Below are 13,632 nucleotides of genomic sequence, written 5' to 3'. Positions count from 1 at the left end.
ATTTCACCCCGGGGGTCCCCTCCAGATGTCATCTCCACACGATGGGACGTGGCTGCACGCACAGCCATCACCCGGGGATGCCCGCAGCACCCCACTGAGGGTTTACGAGTGTTTCCCCCGGCAGCTGTCGCAGTGCAACTGAGCTCCGAATTAGGAGTCAGAACTATGCTGAGGACAAGAGGGTGTTTGTAGGTTCGAGTAATTTCCTATTGATCCCACTATCACACTCCATGTTGCCAGGTAACAGGGGCTGCAGGCAGGATTCTCCCCCCTGCTGACACACAACCTGCTGCGTGACGGCCGGGTAGACCCAACACCTACTCCCATGCTCCAGTTCACGTTTAACTATTCATTGAAATTTAAACAGCATCGACAGAGAAGACTGAGCTCACACCTAGCTCAGCAGATGCCTAGCCACATTGCTTGGAAAAAACTGGCTTTGCAAGCCCCTACAGAGAGAAATTAATCTGCCTGGGTTTCCAACACACAGTTTGTCCACTCGTGCCACAGGAGTGGGGCAGACAGCATCTCCTCTCCTGGTCCCTCACAGAGCATCCTCCTCCGTGTCATCTCTCCAAGTCTCCTCAGTGACAAGACACAGCAAGCACACAAACAATAAGCTAACAGGCAAACAGCTACCCCAGAATGCTCAGTGCTAAGACTCAAGTATCTGTCAGTGAAAGTAAAACAGAAACATGATTTTTCCCATCCTTGGCAAGCTGCTGGACATTCCACTGATCTCCAGAATTTCCTAAATTCTCCCCATTGCTGAAATTCAGCCACATCTAGCTCGGTTTGGGAATGGCTTTGGGAGAGGTCAGAATCTGGGGTTTGGGTAAGCAAAATGCTACAGTGACTACAGCTTTTAGAAAAGCACTGGAGCTCTGCTTCTCATGTGTGTGATTTCTGCAAGTGCAGAAGCCTCGAAAGCTGCGCTCTTCAGCCTGCACTCCTCCACACCTGCACATACTCTGTCCCCAAAACCTAAAACTACTTGTTTATTGTAGCAAACCAAATGCCAACCCTCCAGCTGGAAGTTTTATTCTTGTGCACTTTTTTCTGATGGATATTTAATTTTTTAAAAAAATCCCCAAACCTCAGTACTTCCTCTCTTCAACCCAGGACAGTCAGTGCCACGGCAAGCTTAGCTGCCTGTGCCTTCTCCATAACAGAACACATTTAGCCCCAGAAAGAATGAATTCAGAGAAAGGATTGATGTGTTTCGACATCGCTACTGGCATTAAGAGTCTTCTTCAGCCACCCAGCCTTGAAACACGGGCAGGCAAATAGCTCCTTACAAATGACTCTTGTTCCCCCCCTGAATGTTTTGATTCATTGGCTCCAGCACTGTGTCAAAGCACATGGGAGAGATGACCCAAAGTGACGGGGTAACATCCCCACATAAGCTGCTGCTGCTGAAAGCAGCATTCAGCAGCATTACCACTCGCTGGTCACATTTTCCAAGGGAGAGAGAAGAAAGAAGCCGCAGTGTGTGTAAGCTCAGGCTGTGTCACACGCAACTTCAGATACACTCATAAATTAATTTGGGGTTGATAATCATGCTCTTTGTTAAGGGCAACATACTCGGGGCACGGCTGCAGCTCGATCCATAGCATGCATTGTATGAAACCATCCGAGAAGTAAAATTAATTCTACCAGTGATCTGGGGTGAAGGCCAGTATGAAAATTACTGAATTACAGCTCCCCTCAAATTAAGAAAGAAGCAACAAGTCTTCTTATGGGTTACCCAGCAGGACTGCAGAGCTATGGATGACTAAAAAAAAAAGCAGCAAGGCGAAGTACTGGATACTAACTTTCAAGTTAAATTAAAGAAATCAAAAACCTTTTCTGATATAAAATATATATATTTCTGATATATATTCCTCCTTCTATCTCTTACTTTTATACAATCATGCACTGCTGGGTTTTAGCCAGATAGGAAAGATGATCCAGGTCAATGCTTCTGCACCTTTTTTCCACTGAAGGCCCAAGCTGGTTTGGCAGGGAAAAGTAAACAAACTCTGAATCCATATTATGGTCTATTTTTTGCTCTTTGCTGGGAAGAGGCAGCTGCTACTGGAGTACCTCTTGCCCCTTCAAACAGAACCATACTGTATGAGGAAACCTTGGCTTTGTAAATCTGTGTATTTTAGTTAGGCATTGGCATCAAGCAAATCAAGAAAACACCGCTCCATGCCTTATGGAACATAGAATCATAGAACGATGTCTGAGTGCACAGGGAGGGAGGTGTTCATATTTTGGGGTTTAACCAGTTGTTTCATGGAGGCCCTTTGTCATCTTAGAGACCTCAGGTTGAACAAAGCTACGCCAGTAGAGAACAGGCTGGCACTAAAGACACTCATTTCTCATGGTCAAGCCTAAGCTTCCCTAGCTTTAAGACCCTGCTTTTATTCCATTTTGTTCAATGTCTGACTGCCTTGACCACCGATGTTTGACTGTGCCTGAAACACTCTGATAGCAGCTCCACAGCCGAGCGAGGCACTGCTGCAGGCAGCGGGAGGCTCCTATTGACCTGGCACAGGTTACTCCCTCTGCCATCCCAGGATGCAGCTGTAGAATAAAACCCAAACAGACTACATGTACAGGCTTTCAAATTAATGGCTCTTCAATCTCAATTTTCAGTCTAAATGGTTTCTACAGATACCTGGTGAATCACGATTTCGGTCTCCATTTACAGCAAAAAGCCCATAAACACCTTTAGGGACCCAGCACTGCTCAGAGTCTGGTTTCTGTCCATGCACTCCCTGCCATGGCACATGGGGAATGGAGGAAGACACAAAATTGCCCTTCCCAGCTGAAGCAGTTGGGTCTCCTAAAGAAAACACATGGTCTGGAAAGCAGGAGGTGGCCAGAGGCATGAGTTCCATTAGCACAGCATGACCCACAGGAAGAACACGAGGGGCATCTCAGGCTCCTGCTTGCAGGAGGAAAGGAAGTTAACATCTATCTCCCCACCAGCAGCTTGAGCTGTGGGTCCCAACGGACCAGAACAGGGCAGGGGATTTACTTGCTGAAGCTTTGCATTGTGCAAAATCTGTGCCATTCAAATTTTCTTGGAGGACTTTTCCTCTGGGAAAACTGTAAGATATTCCCTAGAAGATTTGGATGGCTGCCTTGAAAGGATTGTGGATGTGGGCTCAAACAATCAGGGAATGGAAGCACAGTTGTGAGGTTGTAACGATACCTGCTGCTGAGGAACAGTGGAGATAGGAACATGTGGAAACAGTCAAGACCCAGAGCTCAGAAAGCAGAATTTCATCTTGCTGCATGCTTGTGGAAACACAAATCTATGGGTGGAGAACTACATAAGGGGATGAAGGAAACTTGGGGGGAAGAGTAAGCCAGGTACACAAGGGAGTAAAGCAAGATACCTGAAACCCCAAGCAATACACACAGTGTACAACGACTTGCAAAATCCTACACCAGCCAAGAGGGCATCACATCCATTTTTGCAGTACTAGGAAAAGAAAATAAAAGCACACACCGCCTCTTTCCTTGTGTGATCTGATAGAATACAAGTGCAACACACTTTCTGCTATTCCTTCCACATCTTCTGCTCACCTCCTCTCACTACACTCACCAGGAATCAAGGGAATGAGAGGCAGCATTCACCATTTTGACACGAGCAGACTCACTTGTATCATCTGCAGATACACTGCAGATAAAACCAGCTGTGTAGGGTAACAGCTCCATTCCACAGTATCATGAGCAGACCTAAATTCCACACACTGCACATGGAGCAAGATGGTCTGTATTTATTCCCAAAATCCCAACTAGCATGCGTGGGATACTTAAACCCTTTGTGCTGCTTAAGGGTGGCTTCTGCTTTCTTTGAGTAAAGAAGTCAAGACACAGCTAACAGCTATTCTGTTTGCCCAGCAGCCAGCAAGCAACCAGGGGCTCTGTGAACAAAGAGGTTTAACAGCAGCTGCTGCTTTGCAGTATTAAATGATGGCATCCGTAATGACGTTACACTATCCCTTTTATTAATAAGCACCAAATTTAAAATTAAACTATAGATTTCCTTTGATTTGTGGAAGCTCTTGAGGCCAAGATGAAGGGTGAGGGGAAAGAAGGGAGAAAAAATGCATACTTTCTCCAGGCAGTGATTGCAGAGCAGTTGGCAGATGGACTGAAGACAATGAATCCCTGCAGAACGGACAGACAGCAATGCAACAGAACAGCAAAGCCATCCAAGATGGGGAAGTAGCACGTGCTTCACAGAACTCATTTTCTTTAAAAAAGTCAAAAAATATATCAATATATTTGTACATGCAAAATACAAGACCTTTTCAGAAGACTCTCAGCGAGGCAATTTTCTCCAGACTCATGCACTCGACACCCAGCCATGAGCAGCTTTTCACACATATGCCATGCCCTGGCCTGGACCATTTTTTCCCCCTCCCACTGGGCCACTTCCTCTTGTCCTCAGTGAGGATCAAATAATACCAGAGAAAAGAGAAACTCAAGGTAATCGTTAACACATGAAAACTAAGGGCAGTAAAACCAGCAAGTGCGGAAAGGAAACTCCCTTGTTCCCGGTCCCACACGGAGACCTGACTGCTGGAGGCTTTGCTGCTTTGCATTCGCCTTGAAGCTATAAATGTTCTAATAAGGTCAATATGTACAGAACCAACTCCCTGACAAAAATTCAATGCACTCGGGGCCTTTAAGCCCCCGTTTGCCTACTCGGGAGTCTCTCGGTGGAGCAAGCAGGCAGCAGTGCCTGAGGGACAAGCCTCATCTTCCCTTCAAACATCTCTTACCTGCAAACACCGGGAGATGCAAACACACAATATAAACAAGAATATAGGTCACACTTCAGTGATTTCAAACTTCAAAAATAGAGAAGGGACTCAACAAAAGAGCAGGTGAGATGACAGGAAAGTGTATCACACACCGTTGATGAATCCATTTGATCCTTTTGCTGATCAGACTTTTTCAGGGAGCTCACTTTCTATTTTATGCTGTTAAATGGAAAAAAATACTTTGATCTCACCATTAAATTTATGCAGCTCGATCCCTGAGACAACACTTCTATAGACAACACCAAAGTGCAAAGACATGAAATTAATAATGCAAACATTGTATGTGCATCTCCACTCACTCCGAGGATTCAGCAGCCCTCAAACCCTGCTCTGTCATTCTGACTTTAGTAGTAATTGGAGATTTCCTTAAAACTTCCAGACCAGGTGCCCTTGTCCCTTCCAAAGAGCCTGTAAGACGGATTCTGTCTGTGGTGGGAGGTGTTAGCTGTCCATGGCTGCTCATCCTGCATTCATGGAGGAAGACAGGCAGCCGGCAGAGCCGGGAAGCTGAGCCCATCTCCACCTGACAGGCTCTGGGCTGTATGAGCTTGCTTCACACAGCGCCATAAAATGTCAGTGCAAAGGTTTGGTGGAATTAGGATCACTGTTAGATTAGTTAACAGCTGTATAATTAGCCATGCTAAGCCTCGATGTTTCCCCTTGAAACCTAGTTTTTTACAGTTATAAATAGCAGTGTTAATGATCTCCAGCATCACTGGTTACACTTGAAGGCTTCAGCCCCTCCCTGGCTCCACCGGCTCCGGTGTCACTCCCTGAATGTCACATTCTCCTGACTTTCTTGCAACAGCTACAGGAGGAGACAAAAAAGAACGGAAAAGGCAGAAACCAAAAATAAACCCCAGACAGAAGGGGGCCAAGAAGGATTTCTTCCCCTTACACACACTGCAGCCTTAGCAAATAACAGCTGTAGCTCGTACTTAAACAGTATTTTCAAGCATTAACTTAATTACACATCACAATAGCAGTAGGAGATGGTACCAGCATTTTATACACAGGTAAACTGAGACAAAGGAGTGAAATAGTCTGTTTGGAGTCACATAGCAAGATGATGAATGGGACCGAGAATGAAACCTGAGTGCCCAGCACATCATCGTGCTATTTACCAAATGGTGTAAAGCACCAGGGTACTCCAGCAGCGAGGCATCTTTCATAAATCTGTCATGGCACACTGCATGCTAATGAAGGTATATGAAGAGCATTTTTCTTTATTTTGAAGGTATTCAGTACAGGAAAATTTCAAAAAATAGAGTTCACGCTCTTTGGATAAACTCGATTTGCCAAATCTACGAATGAGGCAGAACCCAGATTTGTCATCTCTGAAATGGGAAGTTCAGAAGATGCCATTCTGAAATCAACAGTATGGAGGGGACCTATCACTAGTGATATTACCACCTAACCAAAATAATCCTCCACTTCCAGCAGAGATTAAAACTATTTCTTTGTAAACATTTAATCTCAGCAGAGCTTTCTAAAACCCTGCAATGCGGCAACACAATTTCTGGAAATGTCCACAGTACAGATTATAGACACAGTTACTGTAAAAAATTATTACACACAGATATTTTCATCTGTTCCAAGTTTCTCACCATGGCTAGCACCACATGTGTGAGAGAAAAAGCATCTTTGGAGGTAAAAAAGATACTCAAAGGAGAAGTTTAAAGGCTGTTTTCCCAGGAAAACCATTAGGGTTTTAATGGGGTTTAGAAAAGAAAACCTGAGATGATACTATAAATTAAACACTTCTGCTCACAATTCCCTCTGTGGTTACAATCCGTGGGCTTTCACTGTGGGTTTCCAAAGGCACGTTTTGGGGTACCTTCCCTTCAGCAGCTCAGAACCCCAGAAATGACTGACACAGTTTGAAATGGCTCAGTGCTTGGCTTGCTGAGGAGGAATGGCAGATTGGAGTCAGGGAAATATGCATCTATGATATTTCCTCCATGGCACATATACACCCCCCAACCATATTCCCCGTTTCCACTGAGTGCCGTGATGTAGTGGGGAAACCAACCCCCCACACCAAGGCTGATGGGAGCTCCTGAGAGCAGCACAGGGCTCTGCCAGCGTTGGGCCACTCTCAAAGATATTACACATGTTCCCACCCACTGCTCCTCCTGACCCGTTCATAGGACACTGCCCTAGGAAATCTCATTCTGGCTTTTCTTTCAGGGGAGGGAAAAGCAGCGCTGGAAGATGAAGTGGCTTCCCCAGCTCACCCCGAGACACCGATCGCAGTATCGCAGCCGGGGTGACCCCTGCCCCGAGCACTTCACACATGCTGCCTCAACCAGAGAGCAAACGCAAGCGCCACGTTCCCACCAGAATTAATAACCCAAGTGCCAAATGACTAAAATCTTTTGCTCAGGTTACAGCAGCAGCCGCTGAGCAGAGCGGCGCTGTGCTAAGGGCTCCTCCAACGCAAAGCGTGAAACCAACCCCTGTGATTCGGGAATATTTCTCAGCACCCGTGAGAGACAGGCTGCTCCCTGCCAGGAGATCTGCTGGGTTATTGATCAGCCAAATGAGGAGACAAGTCTTGATCACACACCATACAAGAGGAGATCATGCGCGGCAGGAAGAACTCTAAGTAAAACATAAACCCTAGAAAATTTGTATTCTGTATTTCAGCCTTTTGATGCCTTAATAAAACTGCAAAAATCTGAATACCCCCCCAAACACTCTGTGACCACAAAGTCACTGGTCACGCTTTACAAATGAGGCTATTGATTTTGCTTGCTTTGTTTTCTGGCATCCCTGTTTCACACATGCCCCATCCCAAACTGGAAATGTTTGCAGACAGAGAGAAATTCCTTCTGGAGCTTCTTTCAAAGCTTCTCATCACAAGTTCCCACCAGTCCCTTAACTAAACCTTCGCTATTATTTTATATACAGTGGAGACTTAACTGTGCAACCATGCCCAGACAGTCCATGCAGATTCCCAAATGAAAACAGTGTCTTGGATGAACAGAGATTGTTTCTGGGGGGAAAAGAAGACACTGAATCAGCTTCCTTAATGATGTGAAAGCTCTGGCAATCCTGAGCAGGATGCAATACCCTCTGTGTACCTTACACAATTTCTTCTCTCCTCCCACCTCCAACCTTTTGCTGTCCTGCTCCCAGCTTTCACTGTGCCATCCCAAAGCCAAGCAGGGAAATGAGAGGAAAGGCCATTGGAGAGGCAGCCAGCCATTACACTTACCTGGTCAAGGGTAATTACCCTAATTAAAATATCAGTAAAGCTTGTAAATAGAAACACATGACTTGCAGAAGAAAAAAAAAAAGGAAATAAATGCCCAAAGCAAGTCCCTCTGTTCCCTCCTTCCACTCCTCCTCTGGTACCTGGCAGGCACAGGAGCACGCTGCCCAGGTGGTGGGAAGGTCCTTTGGTGCTCCTTGGACCTGCACAGCACAGCAGTGGGAAGGCTGCTGCAGCCCCACAGGAGGAGGTGGCTGCCACATGAAAACACTCCATGGCTCCTGGGAGGGGGCTTAGCAAAGAAGAAAGGGCACAAGAGGTGAGAGGAATCGATCTGTGGTCAGAGAAACTTGCCACACTCAGCAGCTTTGGGTGCTGTCTCACTTTGTCCAGACCCTCTCCATAGTCCCGGTTTTGGTTGTGTTTCAGACCTCTGCACTGCTGGGGTGACTGAGGGGGAAACACCACCCTGAAGGAATCCCAGTTGGTGGGTTTGCACTGTTTGCACAGTGAAACACCCTCCTGCTTTCACAGGGCCGGGGCACACAAAGCCAGCCAGAAGGACCCCCAACTCTGCCTCACCAAGGTTGTGCTTTGCTTTCAATCCCCTTCACACTGCACACTGTGTAAATGTGAGGCATCACTTCTGCTCCACACAGCTCCAGAACAAACACTCCAGAAACTGGGCTACAAACACACAACATACATTGTGCCTGTGAGAATTGCTGCATGAGTTTCTCCTCTCTCAGGTGAAGGAAGGATGAGCAGAGGGCTGTTTGCCTCATGGCATCACTCCATCCTCTCCCAATGCCTGTAAGGGTGTTGCTAAACAAGCCGGTGACCCGGAGTTGTAACAGTGTTTGGCAAAAGCATGTGTCTGATGCTGCTTGAGCCAGAGAGGGGAGGGAAAGGAAGGGACTGGTGCACTAATAACATAAGGACCCAGAGCCCAGCAGAGGCAGCTTTGATTGTACTTTCTGGGTAGCTGATGGATCTAGGACAAAAACCTTTCCATCAGGGGAAAAAATACCCCTCTTCTTTTCCAAGCTCACTGAAAGAAAAGCAGGCAAAGAAGTCGACAGGAACAGGAAAATGGCATTTGCCTGAAATCATCACCAGGCCAAACAGAACAAGTGCATCATCTGAAGTAAATCAGACACACTTACAGCATGAGTTAATGAGAGAGAGACTTCAGCCATTGGTGTCTTCAGTAGCACTGTGCTACAGAAGAGGACAGACACAAAATACGCAGTTTGTAAAGCAAAGGGCAGCAGGGAATCACACAGGCTCCATCACTCCAAGTGTCCAAGTTACCCCTTGGCATTCCCAATCAGCACAGCCCCACAGAGAGGCCAGCAAGTCACTGCTACAGGGAGATGCTGAGCCCCATCCAAAAAAGCATTTCTTCGGACTCAGGCAGATGCAGGGACAAGGATTTGTGTGGAGATGTAATCTGATGCACCAGCATCTGGCTGGCACACAAACAAGGCATGCTTTCATCCCCCCACAGGCAGCAGGGCTGGAATCACTGCTGTCTGTTTTTAACGGATTTAATTGCTCCAAAGGCAAGGGGGCTGCAAGGAAGGAGTCAGTCCTTGCTCTCTGCCACTTCCCAGGGCAGTGCCTGTGCCCATTGTCTGGAAACAATGAACCACCCAGAGCCAAGCTAACGCCAGGCCTTTAGCAGCACTGATGATACACTACAGAAATGTGTTATCCCTCTGGGAGTGACTCCCAGGAACAGCCCGGAGGAGGGGAGTAGCTATGTTGGATTTACACATGTAAGTCCATGAGAAGTGCTATCTTCATCTAGGGACAACCCCTCTGGAGTTTCCCAGTTTCTCCCTGTGAGACAGTGTCAGGCCACTGAGTTGAGAACTCCTTCCTGCCATGTTGTCTCACAGTTTGTTTTACCATTGCTGCCTTACACTGACACCTGTTGGGAGTGCAGCCGGGGTGGTGGGGAGAGCAGAACACACAGACAGGGCTTTTCTTTGTCAGAGGGGAAAAAAAACAGTAGTTATTCCAAACGGACCAACATTTGCAGGCATCTGTTACCGTAGTGAGCAGACAGTTTGAGCAACATCCTCTCCAAGCTATGAAACAGTTGGTAGGATGAAAAAAGCTCTCAGACCACTTCATGTCTGAGATGCCTTGAAAATAAATGATTTCTGCTTGTAGAAACACTCCACCGAAGTAGGATAAGTAGGAGCCTTGTACTGAAGCACAGCAGCGTAGCTCTGACTCACACCTATTGCTATGCAGGGACCAGCCACACTCTTTATCATCCAAAACCACAGCACAGACCCAAAGCACTGGCACCAGGGCTGGCCAGTAGTCACTCTGCAGAGCTACGGAGGGAGCTGTGCTGAAGAAAGGAAATTCTGCAACCACCAATATGTTAAGCTAAAAAAGCTGAACTGCAGCAGAGGTGACTCCATCCTCTGCCATGTGAAAGTGCAATTGTTGAAAGGCACCGGTGTACTCAAAGGAAACCCCTAATCCTGTCACTTCAGGTATCACTTACCCATGAAGGATGTGGCTGATGTAAAAAAAAAAACCAAACCCACACCACTTCCCATCATAAATGATTTTATACACTTGGTTTGGAAGAACACTGGCAGGTACAAACTGGCCTCATCCTGCTGTTTCATCATTGCTGACCCACAGTACTTTACAGGAACGCTCTTCCCAAAGCAGATGAATATTTGCACAATCAATAAAAAACACACATTCAATTTCTTCCCCAAATGGGGTCAATAACTGAAACAGGTATTAAGTGAGAAGTCACTCCCACAACAAGAAGGAAAGGATTAAAACACTATTCTTCTTATCCCTGTATTCTTTTCCTTCTCACATCACAGCAGGTGACTAACCTTCAGAGACCACAGCACAACTAAATAAATAAAGCTGCCGAGACCAAGGGTCAGCTGAGATTTTGACTTTATAAATCACAATATCGATATTATTGCCCTTGAGCGCAAGGCCAGGCGTTATGAGAAATGGCTTTCATAGCCAATCGCTGCAGAAACTTTCCCTGAGCTTCACACTCTCATCTCTACAGTGAGTAGGAACAAAGGACCTTTATTAAAATGAGAAGTTACAACTTCGGGCTGGTAGTAAATACAAATCTGGAAGAAGATGCCCATGGCAGCAGGTTCATTCACAACACCCATTTCTTTTATCAGGATTTCTATATTCACACAAAGCTGTTGGTTCCTAAAAACCAAAACAAAGCAGACTTTCCTCTAGATCCCCCACGTTTCCGTTGCAGTCCGTTGTGAAATGCCACTGTATAATTTTTTCCAGAAATAAACCCTATCAAGTCTAAACAGAGATCTTTCCTCACGCTACCACGCTGACATGCTAAAGCAACAGTTTAGTGTTTGCCAGCAGTAAAACACTGCACCATCTTATTTAAGATGCTAAAGCTCTGAATTGAATGTTTCTAGATTACTACCAATATGCCCCACATGCAAAGTGCTACTTTTTTTTGATGCTATTAACAAAAGCCTGTTTATTCCTAGCATACAAGTGTGTTCTACATCACCTCAAACATCCCTTCGGTGTTACAAATCGCTTCTCTCTTTTCAGAGAACAACTTGCTTCTGTTTCACACTGATTTGAAGGATACAGAAACCACAGGACACATTTGAGATACAAGGCAGAACAAATTGTAAACCTAGTTGTATTTATCACAAAGACACATTATCTACTGCTGTAGCCACTGCCTTTATCTTCATAGTTATTATTATTTGCCCATATATAACTAAATATACACATTTTCTGCTAGGCTTGCATCCTGTCATGAGCTTATTTAAACTGGAAAAGCACAGTGCAAGTTGGCCCTAACTGTGCTAAATAGCTGGTTATTTTACAACATCCTTTCTATGGAGAGCCCTGACCCATTCATAAATTTATTTCTAATTATTCTGGTGGAAAAGATGCTTTCCATAACTACCCATTTAGAAGCGTGCCAGAGGGATACACACTATCACTCATGCTCCAGGATGACTGTAGCTTGCCACAGAGTTTTCTGGTGCTCCCAGATGTACCTGCTGTACCTGCAAAGGTCTCCTCCAGATTTCCCAAAGATAATGTATACAAAAAGCTCTGTGCATATATGGACACACAACACTGCCTTTTCCAAGACAATGCTTCAATAACTTTGTCAGGAATATACATTAAAAACTAACCTCCCCTCCTATCAAACGACCCCCTCATTAAAACACCTCACCTTTAATTAGTCTAACACAACATGGGCATGGCAAATTATTCCTATCTACATTCTAAAGGCACGTTACAAAATGCCAATGGGTGCTGGTTAACAGTGCACTCCAAACTTAACTCTGAGCCATAGGAAAACCTCTTCCAACAGGATCCCACTCACATATGGGCAGCTCTGCTATTGTGGTGTTTCTAATTAGGGTTGTATATGTTACACATGTTGAAAGAGTTTGCAAATATGTTTTGTGGTTGATAGTTAAGCTCAGTATTTAAAGTAATGTGAACTTTTGTATGTTTACATTACGTTTTCTGTAACAAATACATCGTGTGCATAATAAACATACATATGTGCACAGATACATGCACACATACTATTTTGTTTTAGCAAAATAAACATAAACCAGGTGTCAAAAATAGTAAAACTCATAACTGGAATTCACCAAAAGTGTATTTCTGATGCACTTCTGCTCGGCTGTTGGCTTCTAGAGGCAGGAATCAGAAGTATTTCTGAATACAACTAAAATGCTCTAGTTACACAGAAGTACTTCTGTATAACTAAAATGCCTTCTCCATTGGATATACTTATTTACATATGTAAACTTGGATATGCTACTTCAAACCTCCAGTTAACTTTTTGAAGAAGTTACCTGTATATCTACCTTTTTACAAATAATTTTTGCCACCAAAAGAATGCTATAAGCAATTCAAAGATAGAAAATAAAAATCAATTAAGTTAAAATCTTGGAATACAAGAGCGCAGAAGCTGCTGGAGTAGAGGCGTAGAAAGACAAAGTACCAACAACACACAGGTAAAGAACAAAAGTCAATCCTTTACAAGTCCAAAGCCTGGGGCTATTAATTTTATTCTAAAACCTTGTACAAATATGCCAGGCATGAAGATGCTGCCTGTGAATTGCAAACAGGGCTTTGGAACTCTGCTTTCAAAACTATTATTTTATTAGATGTGTGTACATCTCCCGTTTGATTTGCAAGAGCCTTACAAGATGTAAGGGGAGTACACAGACGCATTTAATTGCTAATGATACTGTGCCATGTTTCAAGTTTCAGCATTAGCATCTCAAGGTAGAAGAGCTACAACCCTTTCAAAGCTTTAAAATCCACTTTTCACGTAAACACATTACCCCGTTTCCCTTTTGAGTCTTTTGTCTTGTGCTCACCCTTCAGTTCAAAGTAGTAAAATAAAAAGATATCTCAATATTAAGATAACTCAGGATACTGCCTTGAAGCAAGAGGGATAGCAAAGCACCATTGGCACTTCAACCTTTATCAATAAAACACAGGCGTCTCCGGAGCATGACTCACCCGCCCGCTCAGCGGTGTAACACACCACGATTTTCA

At 44.9% G+C, this 13,632-nt stretch overlaps 1 protein-coding gene across 2 annotated transcripts in view; it reads right to left on the bottom strand.

Annotated features, from left to right (window-relative positions):
- Positions 1-13,632, bottom strand: part of AUTS2 (activator of transcription and developmental regulator AUTS2) — a gene marked incomplete at its 5' end in the record, with an annotated part of 774,150 nt that overhangs the window by 528,916 nt on the left and 231,602 nt on the right. The window lies entirely within an intron of this gene.

The sequence above is a fragment of the Gallinula chloropus genome, assembly GCF_964237585.1.
Source record: "Gallinula chloropus genome assembly, chromosome: 19".
Lineage (NCBI taxonomy): Eukaryota > Metazoa > Chordata > Aves > Gruiformes > Rallidae > Gallinula > Gallinula chloropus.
Note: the sequence above shows the minus strand (reverse complement) of the source record. Positions and strands in the feature narration are given on the sequence as shown.